Source organism: Callospermophilus lateralis, unplaced genomic scaffold, assembly GCF_048772815.1.
Source record: "Callospermophilus lateralis isolate mCalLat2 unplaced genomic scaffold, mCalLat2.hap1 Scaffold_52, whole genome shotgun sequence".
In the NCBI taxonomy this organism is placed as follows: domain Eukaryota; kingdom Metazoa; phylum Chordata; class Mammalia; order Rodentia; family Sciuridae; genus Callospermophilus; species Callospermophilus lateralis.
In genome coordinates, this window is record NW_027514454.1 from 6,719,149 (window position 1) to 6,744,808 (window position 25,660).

The 25,660-nt window shown below is 40.4% G+C and overlaps 1 pseudogene; it reads left to right on the plus strand.

Annotated features, from left to right (window-relative positions):
* The first annotated feature begins 6,799 nt into the window (after positions 1-6,799).
* On the plus strand, positions 6,800-21,226 carry LOC143390226 (zinc finger CCHC domain-containing protein 14-like; annotated as a pseudogene).
* The last annotated feature ends 4,434 nt before the right edge of the window (positions 21,227-25,660 follow it).

Consider the following 25,660-nt stretch of genomic DNA (forward strand, 5'->3'; position numbering starts at 1 on the left):
ATTTAGGGCTGTAACACATAAACCTGTGGAATTAAGTTTTGTTTGAAAAAGATCTGTCATTAGCATTTACAGGTACGCATTTTTTAAAAATTTAGGCTCTGGGTAGCTCTGGTTGCAATCTGAAAGAGGAAGTACAGGTTAGTGGCTGGAAGGCAGGACTGGAAGTCCTGTCTGAGTGACTGTGAAAGAATCAATTGGAAGCCCACGAGAAAGTGTGGGAAGAGGGACCAGGAAGCCCGCTCTTCCGGCCAGGCACTGCATGGTTATCATGTGACGCAAACAACATGGAGTTCGCTGCTTATTGTCAGGGCAGGAAGAACCACCCGGGCCAAAGCTCTGCAATTTTTAGTTTCTTAAGATCCCTTGGGTCCCAGGGATACCAGGCTGCAGGGTGATTACCACCTGGATTAATATTAACAGAAAATAATTGACATGGCTCTAGGCCAGGTGGTGCATTAGGTTCCGCCCTCCCCGAGTCTGGGTACAGTGGAGGAAGAGTCCAATGTAAATCATCAGGAGTACAGGTGGATGACTTGAAGGGATTGTGAGAAAACTCAGAACTAGGCAATGGAGGATAAAGAGAATTTTTTGTCTAGGGGCCCATGGAGTGGCATCATAGGGGTTTAGGGGCCTTTTGTTTTGGCTTCCTTTGGGCTCCTTATTTTCCTTTTTTCTTTCTGGATTGGCTCCAGCTGAAGGTGTACGGTTAGGTCCCTCAAGGGGAGGAGATGTTGATCCGGGTGCCTTCCCTAGTTTTGGGATCTTTGCCTCCAGTTCTGGACGTGGCCTAATGGGCCATGGAGGGAAACAACCCTTGAGAGCAGATAGGGTTGGATAAACTCCAACAGGAGGAATTTCACCCTGATTAACCTCGGCTTTTTGGATCAGTTGTTCAACTTTGTCCCAGGTCTCCCAGTAAAATAAATTACTCACTGGTTACCAGGGAGCTGCTTTAATTAGAGTCTCCCAAGTCTTGTATGCCTGAGTGTCAGAAATTTTGAGACCTCTACTCTTAAGGAGGACTCGGAGGGAATGAAGGGAGGGATTGTTTTTTGAAGAATCCTGACCCATTTTTGGTGGGGGTACACTCACCCGTTGCCCGATTGCTCATCAGCGAAGTTCCCTTCCTTACACAGGCCACCAGCTGTCGGACCACCCTCTGACAGAGGTTGAGGAGAATCACTAGACCAGCTAGTGAGTGTCTCTGGGCTGAGCAAGAGGGTGAGTGTCACGACCCGGCCTGCCACCCTGCCTGGCAAAAATCACACCGAGTCAGGAGTTGAGTCAGGAGTTGTGTCAGCCGAGTTGGCACAGCAATTCAGTTTATTGTGGAGGGAGAAGTCTTATATAGAGAGAGGAGAAGGAGAAGGGACAAAGGCAGGGGCCAATCAGAGATCAGAGAGTCCCCCAGGTTGGGGTAGCCTAGACACCCCAGTTACAGAAATAGAGCCCCATTACCCTAGTTACAGAAATAGAGCCCCATTACCCTAGTTACATAAACAATACCCCATTAGGTATGTGTGCCCCATTGCTGGGAAGTTACTCTTTGTGTTTGTGGAAGCTATATCTTGGGGCCGTTCAGGCACTTACATGGAAGCCATTTCTCAAGCTCTGTCATGTACATGGAGAATCACAAAACCAGAATCACAAGACCGGGGATTTCATTTTCCCCAGTGATTGCACTTCCATGGTCAGCAGAGGTCCCAACATAATTATACCAAAACTAAGGTTTCATTTACACTATTTTTATTAAACAGATGGAAGTCTGATGGCTTTGACAAATAGATAACAAAGAAATGAAGATTCAGTGAGGGAAGGAGAGAAAGAGAGAAACACACAGGCAACCTCACATAAAAAAGTAGCTTTGAGGGCTGGGATTTGCTCGCCTAGCACGGGTGGGACCTGGGTTCGATCTTCAGCACCACATAAAAATAAAGGCATTGTGTTCTGTCAATATACACCAAAAAAAAAATATTGAAAAAAAGAGTAGCTTTGAGTACTAAAAAGTTATTTTTTTAACCAATAAATCTCTAAAACAACATGGATCTGAAAGTTTTTATAATTCTTACACATTTTTTAAATTCTAAGTCAAGAACTTTCACACACACAAAAAGAATTCTGAGCTAGAACAACAACAACAAAAAACTTTAAAAAATGTTTAGAAAAACTGAGAGCTTACAAAGGTTTACATTGCACCAGAGCCAGTACAAATGTGCTGAGGATGGTAAATATTTTAGTATATGAGAAGATAAATCTATACATAACATACAGAATGAACTTCAGTTTCACATAATTCACATATTGTTATTTTTTGTTATGAAGCTCTAAAGAAATACAAATATCTCAAAAGAAACACCTGAACCTTGCCAATATACTAAGAATTCTTGCCAAAAATGAACGCATGTAGTACTAACTCTTTATGTATATTCTTTTCCAAAAAGAAAAGTTGTATACTAAATAAGATTTATTTAAGCTTTCTAAAGTCAAATAGCAAAAATGCAATTGAATAAGTGATATTCTAAATTTGTTGGCTCTTGAAATATGCATCTTTTTTAACAAATTGAATTAGGAATGATCAGATTTTAGAAGAATCTTATCATTTTTAAGGAAGCTAGGTACTTTCATTTAAGTACCATTTAACTCAAAACTTGGCAACTCAGAGTTGTCACATGACTCAATTATATGCATGTTCAAGAACTGTATCAATTCAACACACACTCATTCAAATGCACATTTTACTGAGCACTATACCAATATCAATGGAGGTCATAAAATCATTAAAATACTGTCCCTATCATGGAGGATTTTATAGTCTAGTTGAAAATTTAAGACCTTAGAAATAACAGCAAACAAAAGAAAGTGCATAAAAATGTAGCTTAAAAGAAAGTCACGATATTAGTGGGTGCTTAAACAACATTTTTGGCTGTGAATTAGCTTGATTATGGCTTCATTATTGCATTAGCATTCTCTTCAAATATAATACCATGCATAAAAAGAGCATAATTTCATTTGGAAAAACAACAACAATAAGAAAATAATGGAAACAAGTTTATTCCCAGAGAGTGTTATTAAGGTCAAAACAATGAATAAATAAATCTATACAAAGTATTCTTTCATGTAAATGCTAAAATTAATTAAAACAAATAGTCATGTTTAATAAGGGGAAAGATAGCAATAAGTTGTAAAAACATTAAAACTAACATGAATAGAGAAAATCATCAAAGAGCAGCATTTGTTTTCATAGAAAAACAGTTTCTCCAGTTAATAATTATTTTGAGTTTTGGTGACTGGGAAAAACTTCCAAATAACAGAGCTAAGGAGGAACTTTTTGAAAGTGTCATCCTTAGAGAGAAATGAGGAAATCACAATATGCAACTTGGTCATGTACTACTCTTTCGTTAGAAAGGCCTGGGGACTCATCCAACCTGAAGGCAATGGAGGAGCCTCTGCCCTGCCAAATGAAACTCTCACAGCATTCAGATCTCACAGATCTTTTCTTTTCATTTTCATCAATTTTACATCTTCTTTTTCTTTCTAATCTCATTTCTACTAGAACTTTAGCTTTTCAAATGAATTGTGTTACTCTTTCCATCTTACATATATGGTTTGGTTTCTTCACTGGAATTTTGGTTTTGCTTTTATTCTAAGATGTATTTCATTCAAATTTATTTCTTAGCTTTAAATACTACTTTCAGATTTTAAGCCCAGTTGAGCTAATTTTCTTTTTCTTTTTCTTTTTTCTGCTTTTGATTTCTATATTTCCTATCAAATACATTTCTTCTGAATTTAAGGTCCAAAAAGTTAGGGGTAGCCTCCATTGTGCTTAATCTGAAATATTGACATTTCCTCTTGCAAGCTTATGTTTTGCTGGTGATCAATACAAAAGAGAAAAAATAGCAGAAACAAGAAATTGATAACTCATTGCTATAAAATTTAAGTTCAGTCTTAAAACTAGTTCCAAAATAAAAATATAGTGACATAAATATGTACAAAAAATTGATTTTATTATCATATTTTAACTAACTCATGTTTTCATCTAAAATATTTTGAGAGGTCTCCAAAAAATCAATCAAAGTGTACATTTATATTAACACCAGAATACTCTTTCTCTCTATTTAATAAGATGTCATCCACTCAAACTCATTTCTGTCTCTAGTGTGGTGCCTTAAGGCCACCATATATTCAATAGTACTAAGAATAAATTTGGGATGCTTTCTTGGGAACTTTTAAATACTAGAGATATATAGAAATAATTTTGACTTTGAGCAAAGAAGCCTATTCCTTATTTTACTATTTAGAGAGTACAATTAGTCTACATTGCTTTTCCCCTAGGATACTATAATTTTGGCAACTCTTTCATTCATTGTGCTTACCCAAGGTACACGTGGGCCACAGACTTCGAAATAGAAAAACATGTTCCATTTGGAGGACAAAGGTTTGTCCTAGTCTAGACTCAGTGAAACTTACAAATGTGGGAACTGCATCAAGAAATTTGGGCAAAAAACTTGAAAGAAAATAAAAACCATTCTCAGTTCACTAATGGAATAAAAAAATTTTTTTGTGTGTGTTTTGTTTTTAAAATGGGGGACTATCTCATAGTCTCTAAGAACCAGCACAATGTCAGAAAAAAATTGCTTAATAAAACCACAGCAACAATCACAGCTTACCAACAATAACTCTGAGGTTTATTTTTGCCCTTCTCTAATCCAAAGAGTGTCTCTTATTTTTGGAGCATAGTGCTGTCTCTGGTTAATACAAGTTTCCCTAGCCAGTGCCTCTCAGAGACAGGTTATCAAAGAATGGCAGAAGGCATGAAGACTGTCATGATAGGTTGTTTGCATGGCTTCCTATTACACAGGAAAGTACCTCTTGTCTTCTCTGGGACTCAGTTTTTCTCCTCTTAAATTACAATAATAATTAAACTTAGTTTCTAGGAATTCTTGGGGAATTAAAATAACTAGTAGAAAGAGTGATTCATGCACTTGGCAAATTAGTTTTCTTACTTCCCTCTATTCTCTCTGTATTAGTCAAGGTTCATTAGAAAAAATAGAATCAATAGATTGTTTGCATATATGTGTATAAGGTCATAAGGTCCCTTTTCTAATAACATATCTAAATTTCTCTGAGGATAACCAGCTGCTGCATTTCGCCTAGCTGTCTCCTTGCAAAATTTCTCATTGGCAACCTTCCATAACAGGTATTGTCTTCCATTTAGCACAGCTTTACACATACTAGTCCAATCTGCCGGCGTCATGTTCAAGTTGGTAATGGATTCGACCATGCTTACAGTGAAGGGTGCTTGAGGACCATAAGTTGTTACAGACTCTTTTAGCGGCTTCACTGTTTTGAAATCTAAAGCATGGAGAATTCGCTACCCTTTTGCCTGCTCAAATACAGGGCATGCTAATATTTGAGGTCCTGTCTCGGGATCCCATCTATTAACTACGGGGGTTGGGGGCCTCCCAGCATATGGAGGTGGTGCTGTTGGGCACTTATGCCCTCTGATGAAAGAAAGGTGTTAGTAGCAGCACCTGTTGTAACTTTTCCCCAGATGGCTTTTTCTGCTCTAAACTTTATTCCTCTGTCTGACTAGCTCGAGAGACCTTCTCTTTTACTTGAATCTTTCCCTCTGACTAACTTGAGAGATCTTCTCTTTTACTTGAATCTTTTCCTCTGTTGGACTAACTTGAGACCCCCTCTGTTTTACTTGAATCAATATGACTTCTCCTTCCTCTACCATTGTCTGAACTGAAGGCTTTGGACTAAGCAACCAAGATACCAATGCCCACAATGGCAATGTGCCAACTGGCAGAGTTCCTGGGTTTTTCTTTTCCTTTTCCCTTAAATCTTCAACATGATGTTTCAATTGTGCTATATTTAACAACTCCTCCTTAAAAAGCCATGGGCTACATTTTTGTATTGTATGAACGTATGCCCTGACTGCTCTTGATTTTACTGAGGTGCCTCCTTCCTTTAATAATTTACTTAACACTCTTTTGGTTTGTTTTATACTAATTTCTGATCCCATATTTCTACTATAATACAACCCAACAAGATGACACCAAACAAAACCAAAACAGAATGAAACAAAAATGGAACAACAGAAAATCATTTTAATATCCTTTCTATCCTCCTGAAATGCCCATCCGTCCTTTCTCTCTATCAATTCCTCAGATGCAAATAGTTTTTCCTCAGATGTGAGTGATTTTTCTTTCATCTCACACATCTCCAGGGACAGACAACTTAAAACAAAATCGAAACAAAATGAAAGAAGAATCTTAAAATGCCTACCCATCCTCTCGCCCTGCCCTCAGGGGCGAGCAGTTTACCTTATCACTTACCCTCAGTTGTTCCCCATATGGGCCGCCAAATGCCGCAATCCTGCTGGGCACAATTCACAAGCCACTTGTCAAGCAGAAACAAACTTTATTTTTAGAACACACACATGCCGCACCACACGAGCTCTTCAGGAATTCCCTCAGAGCCCAACTGCCACCACTGGCTTCCCACAAGCCTCAGAACCCCCCCCACTCCTCTGGCTTTTGAGGCTGATTGGCTGGGTCGCATGGGCAGAGCCAAAAATGTCCCCCAATGTGCAGCTCCGTGGTCTGAAAGGGCAGGGAAACAGCCCAATGAGCATCACCACAGAGGAGCTAATCAGCTGGCAGCTGCAAATTTGCTGGGGCACCTTCAGCTGTGGCTCTCAACAGGGTTTTTCCTGGTCTCTATCCCCCTCACTTCTGCTCACCAGGCTTCAATTACTAGGACTCTTCTCCACATTCTTGGGTTCACTCTGGACATGCGGCACCTGGGCCACCCCATGCTCATGAAAGAAAAGGCCAAGGTGAGAGAGGGATCACTCTGCATTCCATGCCTGTGGGAATCGAAGTGCCCTATAGGAAGAGTCCCCTAGGTGTAGTCAACTGAGCGCTCTTTGTGTTGGGTAGTCACCAAGTCATCACAGCTGTGGAGAGAGGGAATTGAAAAATGGCAACCTGTTCTGACTCATTCCCTCTGATAGCCATGCTCACTGAAAGCTGGCAAGAACAGTTTGGGGTTATCACAATGGGGGAGGGGGAGTTGGAGATCTGGCACCTTCTCAGTTTCACTGGGCTGATATTGCCCATGGAGAGCTGGTGAGAAAGTTTTTGGTTACCACAGCTGGGGGGAGGGGGAATTGGAGATCAGAAACCTTTTCAGTCTTGAGAGGCTTTTCTTGAAGTGGCCAGCATCCCATCCTCCCAGAGCTGAGTGCAGCACCACTTGCAACCTTCATCCAGTACACCCTTTACCTTGCCTTACTCCTCCCACACCAGAGGCGCTTGCTCAGTACTGGTCTACCAGGCCCAGGAGGACACCCCACCTGCAATTCTTTTATGTCCTCTCGTCTTCAGGCCCCTCAGTCCCAGGAGCAAAACAGAATTTTGGATTAGCTCAAGAATCTGCACTCACACAAGTATTACGCTGTCTTTTAGAAGCTCACCCTAGTGAACTTTTTGAGCCTTACTAAGTATGATTTCCTCATTATGAGTGCAAAAAAAAAATCTTAAGACTCAACTGGAGCTGGAAAAAGGGAAGTCAGACTCCTTGGGCCTCAACTTATTGGCCTTGACCTTGGTCACCAGCAATGGACTGGCCCTAGTTTACCCCACCAGACACGTTGGGCCTGTGGAGGGTGGGTGTGGTGGCCATGCTGCAGATCTGTGGTTGGTGGAGGTAGATGGAGGTGGAGCAGCTTGTAAACAGGATGCCCCAGGAGGGCAGATCTTCTTAGTACTCCAGCTCTTCCTCCAGTCCCATGGGTGTGCTAACAGAGGAAGAGAGCTCAGACAGCTCCAAGGAGAACAACATATTTGTACATGTGCAATTGGAGGATTCAGATAAGGAGAAGTCTGTCATGCTCCTGAGTCACTTCACTGAGAGCTCTGCCTCACCTATGACCCATGTATTACCTGTGCAAAATGAGGCTGGCTACAGCCCTTGACTAGCAAGCCATCACCCTCTGCTCCTACAGCTCTTGCCCAAAGCCTTACATCTGACACCCAACTGAATGCTGAGTTGTGTGCACAAAGCTGACAGAGGAGGTGCCAACAGGAAGTTCCTCTCATCCTCTGTGCACGAGTGTTTTCTTTGGAATAAAAGGGGTAAATGGTCTGGCCCCAGGAGTCGTATTACAGTGTTAAAGAGCTCTCTGGTAGTGCTGTGCTCAACACCTTGCCCTCATCCACACCTCATCCCCCCATGCAGGTCCTCTCCTGACTCTCCGAGAGCAGCTCCATGTCATCAACTATCTGCTGTGGGCCCTTGACAAAAGTTGTGCCTGCAGCCACTCTAGACATGGTTCTGAAGATGGCACAGCAGATAGCCCTGGTAGTTCAGACCACCATCACAGCTGCCACCATGATGCCCAGTACTGCCCTTCACATGGCATTTAGCTTTCTGTTTGTTACAACAGAGGCAACAAGGGGTTAGCAGCTAAACAGCATCTTCAACAAAGTTCCTTTGAACTTCTCTCCCCGACTCTCCTGACACTGATGATCCCTTTTCTTCTCCCTCCAGATTAGAAGCTTCTTGAAGTGAAGAAGGGTGGTTTAAACCATTTCCTCATGACCTAGCAAAGTCTCAAATGCTATCTTAAAATTTGTTTTTGGATAAATGATCTTCTTTTGGAGACCATCCATACCAGGTCCTCTCTGAGCAACTTAGTGTAAGGCAGCAGGAGGAAAAGAAGAGACTTCCACCAAGCACATTATCCTAAGGTAGCAGTGTTTGAAGGGAAAGGCCCTAACCTGCAGTTGCTACAGGTGTGATGACAGGTGCAAGCAGAAATCTGGAAGGAATAAATTGGAGGAGGGTAGCTATTTTCAAACTGACTGCCTGTTATCATCACCTGTGGGAAGACTTGCCTGTCCCCTCGCTCAGGCCTCACCCTTCCATGGAAAGCAGAGTCTCATGGTGAGGTCCTGACTCCTCAGTGATCTGCTGCAACCTTCTGGTCCTGGCTCTAATTCTCCCAAATCTGTGTTCAGTTGGCATCCTGGTAGCTTAAAATTTACTACTGTGTGATATTTCTATCACATCAATTGAAAAATTCAACAAATTGCAAATTAGTTTCATCCCCACTTTTCCCCTTGGTTATAGGTGGCTCTTAGCTATATTTCTGCTGGTATTTAAAAAGCTCCCCAGATGTTTCAAAGGGCATCCATATTGAGGAGCTTCTATCCAAATTGTTCCACTTTTGGTCTGAAGTGTCCCACTAGATAATATCTGTTGCCTCCTTCCTGCCTTTGAGTTAGTGTCATTGCTTGCTACTCAGATGGCCTCTATGGAACCCTTATGCAGTACAGAAGAGAGAGTAGATTTGTAGTTTTGTTCTAGTTGTTACGTTTCTTTGTATACAATTTAATTTCTTTTAAAACTGGCCAAATCTCTTTCAGTGTCCTTTTAGGGTTGAATCTATGGAGACAAGCAAACTTAATGGAGGAAATGGGGGAAACTTGAAGTAATGTGCAATTAAGAACCCTGATTGTCCCCTTGTGTGATTGTAATTTCCCATTTGGAGGCATAATTATGTGTGGTGTAATCCCCTGGCAGGGATCTGATTTTAGACGAGTGGGCTCCACCCATCCAAGGGTAGTCTCACAGGTACCACATACTGGACTGATTTTCTTGCATCTGAAAGACCTGCAACCAGATGCACAGCTCTATTCCCCTCTCAGGCTGGATGAGTCATGTTTTGCTCTGCATAGTAGACTGCAGTGTTAACTTAAGTGAAACTACCATCACCACCACATGATGCAGAAGTTCAGATAAACAAACTTGGACTCAGCAAACCCTGAAATGCGGAAATTCCACTCTTGAAACTGGTACTGCGCTCCTAGAGAACTTAAGGGTAACTTTAGTATGGCTAAGAGAAGGCAGAAAGAGGTTGAAAGGGCTTTTTAAAATTGTATTGAGGATGACAGTCTAATCAGGATATGTTCCAGGATGACATCTGGAACAAGAGGCACATTTCAGTGCATACTGCTTTGTACTGTCTGCAGGAGATAGATTGTCAAGGGCAACTTACTTCAAGGGCTCTAAATTGATTTCTGTAAAATCTTTGTTGTTCAGACATTATCCTCTATAGTGTTAACAGCAAATTCTTCTTAAAATATTTTTTATCTGAAAACTAATGGTGATTAGGATAAGTGGAAAATTATCAACTTAAACATTGACATATATTTGCAGGAAAAAAATCAATAGAAACCTCTAAAGGATATTTTTGTGTCAGTAAATGGACTTGAATTAGATGCTGACTAGATCACAGAGAGGAGTTTCTAATCCCAGCTGCTAGGGCCTTGTAAATGTGACTTGACTATCCCCTCTCATCAGCCCATAGGCAGCGGGCCACAGACTGAGTAGCAAGTATATATCTGCTGCAAGTTTGGTCCTCAGGGAGAAGCATCCTTGCTGCTCCATTCACCTGCCATCAATAGAGAGAAATTCAAGATTGTATTTTCTTTCAGTGTTTGCTCCTATTTCCTTTTTCCCAGCCTTTCTGCTCTCCATATGAGAATAAAATATCTCTTGGTGCAGTTTTGCATATTATTTTATAGTGTTATAGTCTCCACTGAATTTTTTTCTAAAACAATATCTGGTATCCATTAAATTTTGTGAACTAGTTTTCTCTGCAGAAACTATTGTTTTCTCTTATGCTAATCTGATGGATAGAGCACAGTGTTGAAATAGACTCTTGGAGAAGGAAATACTATACAAAATGAATATGATCATTTTCTTTATTTTCTTAAATTTTACTTTATAGCAGGCATGAATGTGATTGAATCTCCTCATTGCCATGACTTGCTTCAGGTCTAGGGAGAACCTCGAAGCTGTGCTTCTGAGGCAACTCTCTCCTTTCCACCTCCCCATGTTAAATAACCAGTTAAGACCAAAAGTGTCCGATCAATTCCCATTCCCTTAGCCTGGCCTTCAACAGCATACATCAGCCCATCTCCCTGTTGCCATCATGCCAAACTCATTAGTTCTTCAGTATTTCTTACTTCAGCAGGCTCACATTCTCTGTGTGTATTATACTTTTCTTATTTTTACAGAGCTACATGATATAAACAATGCCAGTTGCTTTCACTCAACATGGTTTTGCAGCTCAGTCATATCATTGCATGTCTCTTGAGCCCATCTTTTGAATTGCCAGGTAGTATTCGACTATGTGACCATTCCACAATTTGTTTATTCATGCTTCTACCAGAAACATTTGGGTTTTCTCCAGAGTTATGCTATTATTAATATAACTACTATGAACATTCCAGAATGGTCTTTCATGGACATATGTTTTCATTTCTCTTGGGTAAGTTCCCAAAACTGTTATTGTTGATTTATTGTTTAGGTATATGTTTAACTTTATAAGAAATTATCAGTTTTACAAAATTTATTTTGTTCTCTCATTAGTAATTACAAAAAAAATTATAGTTGATACATATCCTTTCTAACATTTGGAATTGCTACTATATCTATGTATGTATGTATGTATTTATTTATTTATTTATTTATTTATTTATTTATTTATTACCAGGCATTGAAATCAAGAGCACTCAACCACTGAACCACATACCCAGTCCTATTTTGTATTTTATTTAAAGACAGGGTTTTACTGAGTTGCTTAGTGTCTCACTGTTGCTGAAACTGGGATTGAATTTGCCATTCTCTTGTCTCAGCCTCCTCAGCTGCTGGGATTACAGGCATGTGCTATTGCTCCCAGCATGTTTAATTTTAATTAGTTATATGAAATGGTCTTCTTGTGGCTCTAATTCACATTTATTTCAGGAAAATATGATTATCTGAAGCTTAGTTCTTACCCAAGCAGAAGTTCAAAGGTCATAGCCATGAGGAACAAGATTTAGATTCAGCATACCCTACAGGTTGCAAACGAGAGGGGAAGGAAAAGGCAACTTGTTAGTACTCAAATCATGAAGTGAATAGCTTCTGGATGACATCATGAGATAAAATGCATACCAAGTTTCAACAACACATTCTTTCCCTTTCTGTGACCAGCACTGTTACACGCATGCATTCATATACCTTCCACATGTTCACACAGGATACATGTTATATGGCAGGCTTTAAATCTTTCCTCACATAAATCTTCAGTGACATAGTCTATTAAGAAGTATCTAAAATATGAAAACTACTAGTAGTAAAAAGTGATTAAATATAAAAATTAAAAGAAATATGCTCTACTAAATATTCTATGGTATATTCATACTTGCAAAGGGAGACCTACAGGAGCTAACATCTACTTCATTTATTAAGCTAACATTGTCAGAATTATATGCAGTTCCCCTTCAAAAAATGTAAATCCAGGATCAATTAATAAACAAATTAACTACAATTAAGCTCGTCAAACTGCATGTACAGAATATGTTGAGAATAGTGAAGTGGTATCCTATTTTCTTTAGAAGTTCATTATGATTTCTATATCTCATTATGTGCCTTACTAAATAAATTTTAAAATTAAATTTGATTTTCAAATTGTAAAATATTTGTCTTATGAAATTTTATTCGTCTTAAAGAAAAAGCAAATATTCTACTCATCCATTTTTAAAAGTAGAAATGAGAAAGCCAGGTTTGGTGGCACATGCCTATAATCCCAGCATCTTGGGAGGCTAAAACAGCAGGATAATGAGTTTAAAGCCAGCCTCAGCAAAGGTGAGGCACTAGTCAATTCAGTGAAACCCTGTCTCTAAATAAAATACAACATGGGGCTGGGGACGTGGCTCAGTGTTTGAGTGCCCCTGAGTTCAATCCCTAGTACCAAAAAAAAAAAAAAAAATAGGAGTTGCTGCAGTAATTCACGTGCAGGGCAGCATGAGAAAGAAAGAAAAAGTAGAGTAAGCAAAGCAACAGCAGAAAAAAGTCCTTTATTCTATACAAGCAATTTTTTTATAGTATTATGAACACAGAAGACAGCCTTCCAACAGCAATAAATCAGGTCTTTCAGCTAATTAAACATAGCATACAGAAGTTTTATTTTCTAATCAGAAGTGGCCCGCTTCTCATGACTAATCTACTCTCAGCCTGGAGCATGCCGAGCTCTGTTCTTGTTTATAACAGTTAATAAATTTTTTCTCAGTGCCCTCTTAGCCCACTTGGCAGAACATCCCGTTTGCAGGCAAGTGCTCCCAAGAACAGCAGACACCTCGTTTTCAAGCATATCCGCTGTTATCTAAACCTTGAAGGAGCCTCTCATTTCGAGTAGGCCCTCCCAAGGACAGCAGACACCTCGTTTTTCAAGCATGTCTGCTGCTACCTCCCTATACCTTGACAAAATATCCCATTTGCAGGCAGACTCCATCAAGGACAGTAATAGTAATGCAGTCACATCTGATTCTCTACAGGAGTGAGTAATATAATGGGTAATATGTCTCATTTTCATTATAGAAAAAAAAACAAGGTGAACAAGTAATCACAAAAGTGAATAAGAAGAAATGGAAATAAGAATAGGTGGGTCAGAAATGGATAAGACACCTGGAGTTGTGGCTCAGAAGTAGAGCACTTGTCTAGAAAGTGTGAGGCAGTTGGTTCAATTCTCAGCACCATGTATAAATGTATAAAATAAAGATAAAACTCCATCAACATCTGAAAAATATTTTTCAAATGGATAAGACAGGACTGGACGTGGTGTATGTATTCCACACAACGTTTGGAGCTCTAAGCCCAGCACTGAAAAAAAGGATAAATATGTTCTCCTGTCCAGAGTTAGCTGGAGAAAAACACCGATGAATCAGACCAAAATGATGGATGTGATCATAGGTAAATCTGAGAACATGAACAGAGGACACAATGATTAGAAGCCAAAGAGCAGTTAAAATCATCTTGGGAATTCATGTTAATATAACAAAGGAATCAGGGCTATCAGAAGATTCACAGAATGCCATTGGCTTTTGAAACACCACTTATTCACCCCAATTTTCTTTGGTTCTTGTACCTATTACAGAAAATTGCTGTTTTCTGTCTTTCATTTTGTGAGTAAACATATGGGAAATGCTCATATTTCATATTTCAGAGATTTATTTTGGAAACTCAGATGTATAGGTTAAATTTTTATATGCATAAGTCCTCTGACATCTAGAATTCTGACTACCTTACTTATGTGCTCCTAAAAGATTAATATTCAAACATTTAATAAAGCACTTTGTCATTCTGACATTTAAATAAATTAACAGTTTTTGATCTAGTTAAGTCCCAGTAGTGAGAAGACACAGTGAAAATCCCTTAAATAATGGTAGAAGAAACATTCAGAGATAAGTAAGTCAGCACTCATCATATTTTACAACTGCTCTTTGACAAGCTATTTCAAAGAGTAAGATTCATCAGTCTGCTTTAAAAGAAGTCTTGCTCCAAGTTAAAGCAAATTTTATATAGTACATGCCAGAGGCCTCAGAAATTTGATCAACAAATAGAGCTATTATTCCACGTGTCTGAAGTCTTGCAGAATTATGTATATAACTCACCCATATATAGAAGACACATCCATTACAACATCAATCATGACACAGCAAAGTTCATAATACCGCATATACGTGGGGGGACTGTCTGCAGCAATGTATACATTGGTGAAAAGATTTTCCAATACCCGAATTCTTGAAAAAACAAAATTGTGGAAGTGTTCAGTATCTTTTAAGAATCAAAGTTAGCAAAAAAGTCAAAGACCAAAAATTATTAAATAACATATAAGTCTGTACAACACAATACCAAAACAAAAATAGTACTTGTTCCAGAAACACTTCTATTATCAAAGAATAAAAGTTGAATTATATCTCTATTTTACTAACATAATTGCATATGTTAAATGTTTTTCTTATTCCTCTTTGATTAAGTGAATCATTTTCTAAGAGATCACCAAAAAATTTAACAAAAAATTATCCAAACTCAAGCTATACATAATTATAATCCATCTCTGATTTGAGTGATCATGCTACCAGAAAGTTCTTATGTGGGCAATCAGTATAACACAAAAGATTTACAGTTTGATGTCAACATCTAGCATAACACAAAAGCCAAAGAAACCACTGAACACTGAATAATTTCAAATTAATGTTTGGAAAATATAATAGATACATATTAAATTTACTGGGATGGGAGAAGTGATCCTTTTTTCTTAAACTTAATCTTCAAAATAAGAATACAAAAATATAAAGCTAAGATTACATTTGGTGGCTGGGTGTGGTGGCATACATCTGTAATCCCAATGGCTCAGGAGGCTAACGCAGGAAGAGCAAGAGTTCAATGTCAGCTCAGCAACTTATTGAGGTCTTAAGAAGCTCAGGTAGCTCCTCTCTCCAAATTAAATATGCAAAAATGGCCTGCAGATTAAGCTCAGTTGTTAACTTCCCCATACCGAAAAAACTCCCCAAAACAAACAACAACAACAAAACACATTACAGTGGGAGAAGAAAGGAGGATACTTTTTAGAGGAAGATAGTTTGAATTTATTTTTTAGAATGTTTTAGTGGTAAATGGAAAAAATACCTTTATTTTATTTATTTATATGTGGTTCTCAGGATGGAACCCAGTGCCTCATATGTGTGAGGCAAGAGTTTTACCACTGCTCCACAACCTCAGCACTGAATTTTATGTTTTAAGCACTAATTTCCTATAAATGATTTAAAAATTTAATCCAGGCAAACTAGAAGTCAATGAGACTTTTTTGCATGGTTTTCTAGGGGAGTTACTAAAAGCTCTTGGACCCTGAGGCCCAGAGAACATTATTGAGCTTATAGGGAAGACACCATAACAGACTCAGGATAAGATAATTACTACATTGGGTTGCTCCTCTGCTTCCCCAGTAATCTGTTACTATCATTAAAGAACATTTTCTTGGTATGTTTAAATGCTCATTTGTATCAATATCACAAAAAATAAGATGGGCAAAGTTATTTCCTCTATGCTTATAGAAAGCAAATTCAAAATCATTAATCTTAATTAGCAGGTGATCTTTAACAGTAGTTTCTTAATTAAATAATTATAAATAAGCATACTTTCAACTATTTCAAAGAAAAAGGGTGCAAACTTATAGAATAAATCCACCTAGCACAAAGGATAGAGTTTCATAAAAGTAAAGTGTTTAAAAACTAAGAAATATTAGAATCAGTCCAGACTTGAAAGTGTACCACATTTTCAAAAGACCCTTGCTACTATTAAAGATAGTATGGAAATTCAAGCTAGACTTTAACACAAACATAACAAGAGATTATTTGCCTAAGGCAACTAGAGGTTGGGGGTGGAGCAAAAGCACCAATGGATACATGTCACATGAATTCAATCACCAGGAAAATGTGAAAAGAAAGAAAAATAACTTCTCAATTTCACCAAGGTTACAAGATAGCTTGGAATTCAACAAAGAAGAGACCGGAATATTTCAGAACTAGGAATGGACCTATCAGTAACAGAAAGCTATGAGGTTGTAATGACAGAGATGGGAATATATCTTCAGGGCTCTCATATCGAACACACAGGTTGTTTTTTGAGGGAGGGATCTCATTTCAAATATACATATTTTTACCTAACATGGATTTTTTTCTAGTCCAGCATCTGCAAGGTCATTACTGGCCTTCTGATGAATGTCCCTCTTTGTTTCTATTCTGTGAGAATCAGACAGACCATCAACTTTGGGAATAAATCCCTCAAAATTCATGTCTGGTTTAACTTTTTAGGCTTTTTTTTTTAAAAAAAATATTTATTTATTTATTTTAGTTGTACACAGTACCTTTTATAAAAAAAATTATTTATTTTTATGTGGTGCTGAGGATCAAACCCAGGGCTTCACACATGCTAAGTGAGCACTCTACCTCTGAGCCACAACCCCAGGCTCAACTCTGTAGACTTTAGAAACAGTAATGTGAAGTCTTGTTGAAGTCTCCCTGTAGTTATCCTGTAAGTCAGAAAAATCATTTTATAAAAAGAATCTTATAAAGGTCAAGGAGTTAAGAAAGTGTCAAACTAACTCTTTCCCCAACACAGAAAATATATTACACTATTTATTCAGAAATATCCAAGTATTCAAATATGCTAATAGTTAGTTCTTCCATTTCTCAAGATAAAAAATTAAAATCCCAAATTAATGCCTCAAATTTTAATACTGATAATATAAAGGAAAGGGGAAATGAACAATACTTCTAAATAGTTTTTTAAAGCAAGCCCAGCTCTGCCATTTAATAGATGTGTGACTTTAAACAAGTTGCTTCAACTCTGCGATTTCTGTTTACTCATCTAAAAAACAGGAATTACAATATTAACTTCACAATGTTGTGAAGATTAAATTAGATCATGTATGTGAAAGTTCCCAATATATGGTCTACTACTCAGAATGCATTCCTAAATAATATATCAGCTATGAAAAGTAAGATTCTTAGGAATAGGGACAAGTACCATTCATCTGACGTTCTGGCACACAGTAGGCCCTCAAAAAATGCTTGTTGGACTAAATTCAATTTGGACACTCAAGGAAACTAATCACTCTAGTATATATTGACTCAGTTTTTTCTCATAGTCCATCTTATGGGCACTGACAGGATCTTTTTGATTAGTTGTAGTACTACTATAATAGCTAATAGTAATGTGTAGCAAAATTTACTGGAAAGCCAATGCTAAGTGTTCATTAACTAGGGCTCAGGATGTAAAGTAAACCTCCTAACCAAATGATTCTTTCAAATTACAAAGACATGCCTGTTCCAAAAGCACCTCTGCAATTGCATCAAATACTGTTATGGAATCTGGTGGTAAAGAAATGAGATGCAAACAAATGAAAATAAGATGAACAATTTTCCATTGTTTCTACATATTTTTGCCACCAGGGAAGACAAGTAAACATAATTATTTCTAACTATCTGTGCATCAATAACATATATCAATGTTCTTGTTCCCCTGAATATAATCTCGCTGTCAAAGGTTGGGTCAAAAAAGTCCATTGGCCCAGAAAAATCCCAAATTTGGAAATTCACAAAGTAGCTATTGGAAATGTCATCTTTATAAATCTTGTTGGTGCTCTCCAAATAGAATGGGTAACATCTTATAAAACACTACCTGCTAGGAGAAAAAAAAAATGTTATGTGTCTTCAACTTCAGAATTTAAATTTAAAACTCCATCCTGGATTACCATTAGAAAACTTGATCTTTTGGCATAAACAAACAAACAAACAAACAAACAATCTAAGATAAATACTTAATGTTTATAAATGCATTGGTACTATCTTTTTACTTAGAGCTCAGGAAAACACTAAATTATTTTCCATTCAATCTATTTTAAAGCTGAAATATTTTATGCTATTTTCTCTGCAACATACTCATTACTAGCTTTAGCACTCTATTGTACCCACATTGTTGTTGTTGTTGTTTGGAGGTTATTTTTTGGTTTTGTTTGTTTGCTTTTATTGGGGATTTAAACTTGCCCAACTCTAAAATAATTTAATGAAACTTTTGTAGCAAAATTTCCAGAAGTTTGGTCATTCAAAAATTACTCCAATGCCTACCCCAGGCTCTGAGGAATAATAAACAAGAAATCTTCCCTCATTAAGTTTGCACTGTTGTGGACAAAATAAACAAGGAATATAATTATACAGAAAATGTCCAAAACATAAGGGGGACTTGTGGGAGCTGACAGGTTAGATAGGCAATTCTCTTGAGAAAAGAAATGGTAAATGCAAATAATAAGAATTACAATATTCACAATCCATACAGTCATAACATTAAATTAATTTGCCTCACCGTAACACTGTAGAAAAGAAAATGATTTCCAAGGTTTTGTAACAAATGGGAGGAGCTAGAATCAGTTTGCTAAAAACCTATCATAAATACACCCAAGCCTTTGTAGAGGTGAGAAGCAAAGTAAATAAAACACAGTAAAAAGCAAATTCAAGAGGGTACTTTTAAAAAACATGACAACTATAAAATATCACACAGACTTTTTCTTGCATAGACTTTTTCAACAGAGTTGAAAGGGGGAAATACTAGGTGTGCACAATAATAGTTTAGAAGTTTGTTCTGTGTGTAATGAGGGTTATACAAAATTACTTACAAGAGGAAGCGAGGGTAAAGGAAAAATAATACAAGGGGGAGAAATGAATTACAGTAGAGGGGGTACAGAGAGAAGAGGGAAGGGGAGGGGAGGGGAGGGGGAGATCGTAAAGGATAGGAAAGGCAGCATAATACAACAGACACTAGTATGCCAATATATAAATCAATGAAAGTGTAACTGATGTGATTCTGCAATCTGTATACGGGGTAAAAATGGGAGTTCATAACCCACTTGAATCAAAGTGTGAAATATGATATATCAAGAACTATGTAATGTTTTGAATAACCAACAATAAAAAAGTCAACTTTGCCTTTATTTTCCTCTTTACCTAATAGTAGATAGTCCTCCATTCGTTTCTGACAGACCCAAAGTGAAAACAAATTGACAAATATGTATCTGCAAAACATTTTCAAAGTTTTCAAAGATGTTTCTAATTACAATCTACAAGGCGAATACCACCAGTAACTACACTCACCATGTCACTAGGATTTAAGTAGATGGAGTGACAGTACCCAATTTCCAAAAGTGTTGGAGCCAAGACTCTTCTGGAGTAGTAAAGTATTTAAATACCTGGTGCCTTACTCACAACCCTTTTGGACCCTGCTGCCTAGGGCTTGGCTGGGAATCCCTGCAAACTCAGGTCACCTAAAGCAAGCAAGGGCAGGAGATGGAATCCAACAAGTTCTGCTTGTGAGATCTGGAGAGTGTGTTTCCCCTCGTCAATGTCCCAGGACCTGTGTCCCCATGGGAGGTTTCGGTCTGTCTCCAGTCAGTTTTGCAAAAGTTCGGGATCCCCGTGCATTTGGCTCCATGCCCACTTGTGGGAGTGTGAGAGAAAGTGCGCTGTGACCCAGGTGTAGGCCAGCGTGACCATCACCCTCCTCTGTGCCTCCAGGTAGCGGCCACCTGGGACACTGGAGGGGAGCCATGGGACGACAGAAAGACCCAACACCACCAACTCACCCTCTGAACAGAGGACTTGCGGCTGTGCAGCTTCCCCAAGAGCGGAATCCTCAGCTGTGAGCTGTTAGCGGGCCAGGGCCATCACCTCATCCTTCTGTCAACCAGAGAAGAAGTCCTTTGGGAACCAATCCACTCAGTCGGAACTACATGTCAGGGGGTCTCCTCCACCCCATACTGCAGGGACACGGTGGCAGAAACCAGAACATCACCGCCTGTGCCCTGACAGACCAGGACAGAACAAGCAGTGCCACAGCGCCCCACCTACCCACAGGCCTGCCGCCACCGCAACCGCCACTCCCACTGCTGCTGCCGCCAATGCCTCTGACCTGCCTGCCGCAGCTGCCTCTGCCTCCCACCCGACTGCCTCCACAATCACCTCCAACCCACTTGCCGCCACTGACGCTGCTTCTGACCGGCCTGCCTTGGCTGCTGCCTATCCACCTGTCACTACAGATGAAGCCCTGCACGCCACCACCAAGGAAGCCCTGCTGCCGGCGCCCCGCCTCCTGCTGCAGACGCCAGGCCGCCTGACGCCCACGCCCCGCTGCCTGCAGCTGTGGTACCTCGCTGCCTGCTGCCACCGACGCCCAGCCTGCCACCGACTCCAGTTCTGCCACCGCGGCCCCGCCTGCTGCTACCTTTGCCTCGCCTCCCGCCACTGAAACTACCGCCCCACCTGCCGCCAATCTGCCTCCTCAGCCTCCGGTGCCGCCACCGCCGCTCCACATGAACCCGCGCCCGCCACTGCTGCCTCCTCCCCGCCTTCAGCTGCCGCCTTCCCACTTGCCAGCGCCCCGCATCCTGCGGCTGCCCCGGCTGCCAAGGCCCCGCCTCCCGCCACCTCCTCGGCCTCGCCTGCAGCAACCTTTGTCTCGCCTCCCGCCCCTGGAACTATCGCCCCTCCTGCCGCCAATGCTGCCTCCGCAGCCTCGCGTGCCGCCGCCGCTCCACATGATCCCGCGCCCGCTGCTGCTGCCGAAGCCTAAACCACCGCTGCTCCACCTGCAGCTGCTGCCTCCTCCCAGCCTTCAGCCGCTGCCGCCCCACTTGCCAGCAGCCCGCATCCTGCGGCTGCCCTGGCTGCCAAGGCCCCGCCTCCCTCAGTCCTGCTTCCTGCCACCTTTGCTGCTCCTCCTGCTGCCGCCACCGCCTGTTGCCGCTGCGGTCACCGCCCCTCCGCCTGCTGCCTGAGCCGCTTCTTAGGAGCTGTTGAGGTAGGTGTTGCCTTGCACGTGCCCCGAATCGCCTGACTCATGGTAGTGGGGCTGGGATGAGGATTCTTGAGGAGTGTGGCCCTGCCTCAGATTCTTGCAAATCTTAGTCCCTCTACCCTTGGCCAGGCCCTTCACCACCCGCATCATGGTCCTGCCCTGTAGCGCAAGGCTCCTCACAGTGTCTCTACATTCTTCCCAGATCTTGAGAGCACCCACAACTGGAGATGCTTTCTGGGATTTGGGGGAAGAACTGATTGTTCTGCTCCTCTAATTATACTCGTGGAACCAATAATTATTGATGCCTTGATACTGAGTATCCAACAAACGTCTTGAAACTGGAACGGATTTGGCCCCTACCTGCCCTCAAAACTGCTTTAAGATTAAGAGATGTCAGACCTCTGAGAAAATTGCCTCCAGAGATTAAAAAAGAATAAAAATAATTAGAAAGCAAAAATTCCAGAAACTCCTCAAAATCAAAAATTCTAGAAACTCCCCAAAAGCAAAACTTGAAATGACCACATCCTACATAACACCCTAAATGAACACAAGTGAAGTATTGTGTAGGCACTCTATTGGATGTTTATAAGTAGTCTGGAGATGATTTAAATTATATGGGAGGTTGTAGGTAGGTCCTATGCAAAGTCTATCCCATTTTATGTGAGTGTTGAGCTTCCACAGATTTTGGTAATGGGTTAGGAGGGTCATGGAGCCAAACCTACACAAATACTGAGAGACAACTTATGTTGGTTCAAAGAAAATCTGATATTTCAGAAATGCAGAAAGTCAAAAGTAGAAGCCCTACTTCATTTTGGGGGCCTGTGAAGTACATCTTTTCCTAATTTTTCGTCTATGTATTGAAATATGTATGCGTACATGTTTTGGCTTTTCTACAAATATATTCACCATTTCTATCTCTTCCTTCCATTTGGGTCTTTCCTCATCATGACAGTGACTGTGTGTGAATGTGTATGTGAAATGAGTCTCATTTCTTTCTTTCTGTTATTGGTACTGGGGATTGTACTCCGGGGAGCTTAACCACTGAGCCACATTCCCAGCCTGTTTTAATATTTTATTTAGAGACAGGGTCTCACTGAGTTGCTTAGGCTCCTCACAAGACAGGCATCTGGCATTAGATGGGCAGCATCAGGTGAAAAAGGTGGCTGCCCTGCCAAGGCCTCTGCTCTTTGGCTCAGTCCTGGTCTGTCAAATTCTGCAGAGGTTTTAACATTCTGTGTCTCAGGAAAGTCACTGCCTGGTATTACTAATGCGTCTCCCAGTCGGGATAAGGTAGGACTGCTGTAAAAACAGTTGCAAGGGACAACCCAGGCCCTGAATCCAAGCCACTGCTTGCACAGTTGGCTGTTTGTGTCTGTGGGTTCTAGTACCTACACACTAGAAATATTCAGGGCAGAGGAGCTGCACGAACATGTAGCCTTCTTTTCCTTATCATTATTCCCTAAGAATACAGTCCAACAGCTATGTATATAGTTACATTTTACTAATCATGATGATTAATATAGAGGTAACTTATATGGGATGATATATGTACGTAATGTGTAAATGATGTGTCATTGTATACAAGGGACTAGAGCATCCCTAGATTTTGGTATCTGCATGGGGCTCTGGCACCAGCCCCTCATGGATACCAAGGGATGAGAGTCCAGGGGCAGTACCCAGATATACTCTGTATTTCAGTGTCACAGGGAGAGCACTCTACAGAGGTCGTTGTTTCAGTTGGTGAAAGTTATGAGCGCTTGCTGGGCTGAAGGCTGAGCCTGTGAGAGCTGCTCCTCTAACATGGTTGCAGATGCTGAAGGACTGCTTGCTGGGAAAATGTTACTAGAAAACAGGCCCATTTCCAGCTTTGTGGTTGCACAGTAATAACCCATCTTTGATAGAAAGATTGTAGCATCAACTCTGTCCATTCTGTTCCTAAGGCTTATTGAGACTTCCTAAGCAGTTTCTAAACTGGGGAGTCTGTTCCAATTGTGTGTCTGAGAGATTCAGGCCTTTTCCCAGAGGTTGATATTCACAGTATCACATGCAGGCAGCCCAAGCTCTGTGTTAGGTACAGTAAAGGACCCTGGAAAATTGACAGTGAAAGCTACTGGGACACCTGGTCCACCTGAGATGGGTAGGTGATGCTTTCATCAGGAAAAGCAGTGCCTTTTTGAAATCAAAATCTGGGTTGACCTACTTACTAAATGAAGAGGGGAGATGCCTACATTTCCATCTCGTACTCTCTCTGAATTTGGTATTTAGTATATAAACAAGAAGGTCTGGCCTGGTGTCCTTTTAATTCTAGAAGAGTGTGTCTCTTAGATACTATTTATAGTACAGTAAACCAGAGCAAGAATTTTCCAGAATAATAAGCAACATAGAGAGATTTAGTATCTGTTCACCAAGGCTGTTTTGAGGTTAAATTTCTAGTTTTTCAGAAAACTCTTAACCCTGCAAGGTACCTAATTCAACTGTTGGGGTTTGCTTTTGTTTTCTTTTTCTTTCTTTCTTTCTTTCTTTCTTTCTTTCTTTTTTTTTTTTTTGGCTGTGATCAAAGTAATGTACATTCTCTAAGTACGAGATTTGCTTGATCATGGGCATGTGAGCATGAAAGACTCATCTCCACTAACAATGTGGCATGTCCCCAGACTTTTCTGTGAAGATGTTTGGTGGGAGAGCGGGACCTCACATGGGTCTGAGTGGGTGGCCTGTGTGGGGATGGAGATGAGCTAGAAGTGGTTCTGATCTGGCTTGCTCTCTCCTTCAAAACCCAGTGGCCTTCTGGTGTGCAGTGACTGCAATGCTGACATGGACAGTTACTCCAAGGAGCATGCCCAAAATTCTCAGCCCACATCCACAGACAGCAGACAGCACACAGCCAAGTGCACTGCATGGCCAGGAGCCCAGTCAGCCTGATGGAGGAGAATCTCCACTTCACCCTTGCAGTGGTGCCTAGGGATAGATGGAGTGAATGTTGCTAATCCACCACACACACTATGGGTCAGAACAGTTAGTCTTTCTTCCTTCTCTGAACCTCACTTTTTGTTAAAAGCAAATGTGGTCTTGTTCATGTTGCTGGATTGTTAGCTGAGGCTTTTTATTAAGGCAAAGGCTGCTGGTGTTGGGAGCTGTGCATTTTTCAATAGTGACATTTTAATTCTGCACCCTTCCCTCACCCAGATGGAACTGGGTGTGGACTACGTAAGATTTAGCCCTAGACCTGGGTGAGTTTTCACTTTGAGACCTGTAGCTAACCATCTTATGAGTGCCAATTCACTGAAAATTACATTGAAACAAATAAGGTCCTTAAAAAAATCTCAAAGTACATTTCTTTAGCCAAAAAGCTGAAGGGGAGATATTAGCCAAATGGCTACCTGTGTAACATGTTCCGATCAGAGGTTATCATTGTTTCAGAAGGTAAGCACATTTAGAGTTTGGTCCTCAACAGTTAACTTATTAATGTTACTTTCACAAAATATGTGAATCTGCTGCTTCTGAGAGGCAAAGTGAAACAGGAAGTATTACTTTTATGTACATAGTTACTTAGTTATAGAAATTTTGGTACAATGTACATTGAAAATCATGTAAAATATTGAAGTGTCTAACAAATGGCATTGAAGTGTCTATAATAAAGGTTGATTTATAAGTTTTGAGCATATGGCTGGGTTTGTTCCTTCTTTTACATAGATTACCTTATCAATTCAGTCATTCTGCTTTTAATATTTTTCCCAGTAGGGGAAATTTAGGCAAGACAGCATCATGTCCTATGGCTCCAGGGTAGACATGACACTGTTAGATTCCTATGATTTCTCTCTGAATTTTTCTACACGTGCACTTTATTAGTAAAGCCATAAAATCCCAAAGTATAGTGACTTTTCCATCTCATCTTCTCACCTTCCAGGGATGACTCTCCTAAGAAAGAGGAAGCATTGCTGTTTCAAGCACTGGTCCAGGCCAGATCTGAGCCTAGAGGCAGAGCAATGGAGTAGGGATCAGCTTTTCTGAGGGACTGCATGCCCCTATTTAGCCACTGGGTCTGCAGATGCCCACTTCCTCTCACACACCACAAGGGTCACTGGACCATGAATTGGTAGGTGCCACCTGAGGGTCAGCCTTCAGAATCTAACCCCTGATCTATTTAGTCAATACACATTTTAGACCTAGGGGACTGTTCCTATAGGGCACTTCAATTCCCACAGGCATGGAATGCAGAGTGGTCACACTCACCTTGGCCTTTTCTTTTATGCTTGATGGCAAATCAGACTCAACTGCTCAGGCATTGGTAGATGTGAGTTTAGGGGCTACATGACACAAACACCACTGGATGAGCCACAAGGGTCTTCTCCTCTAAGAACAACAGGCAGGTTTGATTTCAACAAACTACTCTTGGATGGAGGATTAGAGGAGAACT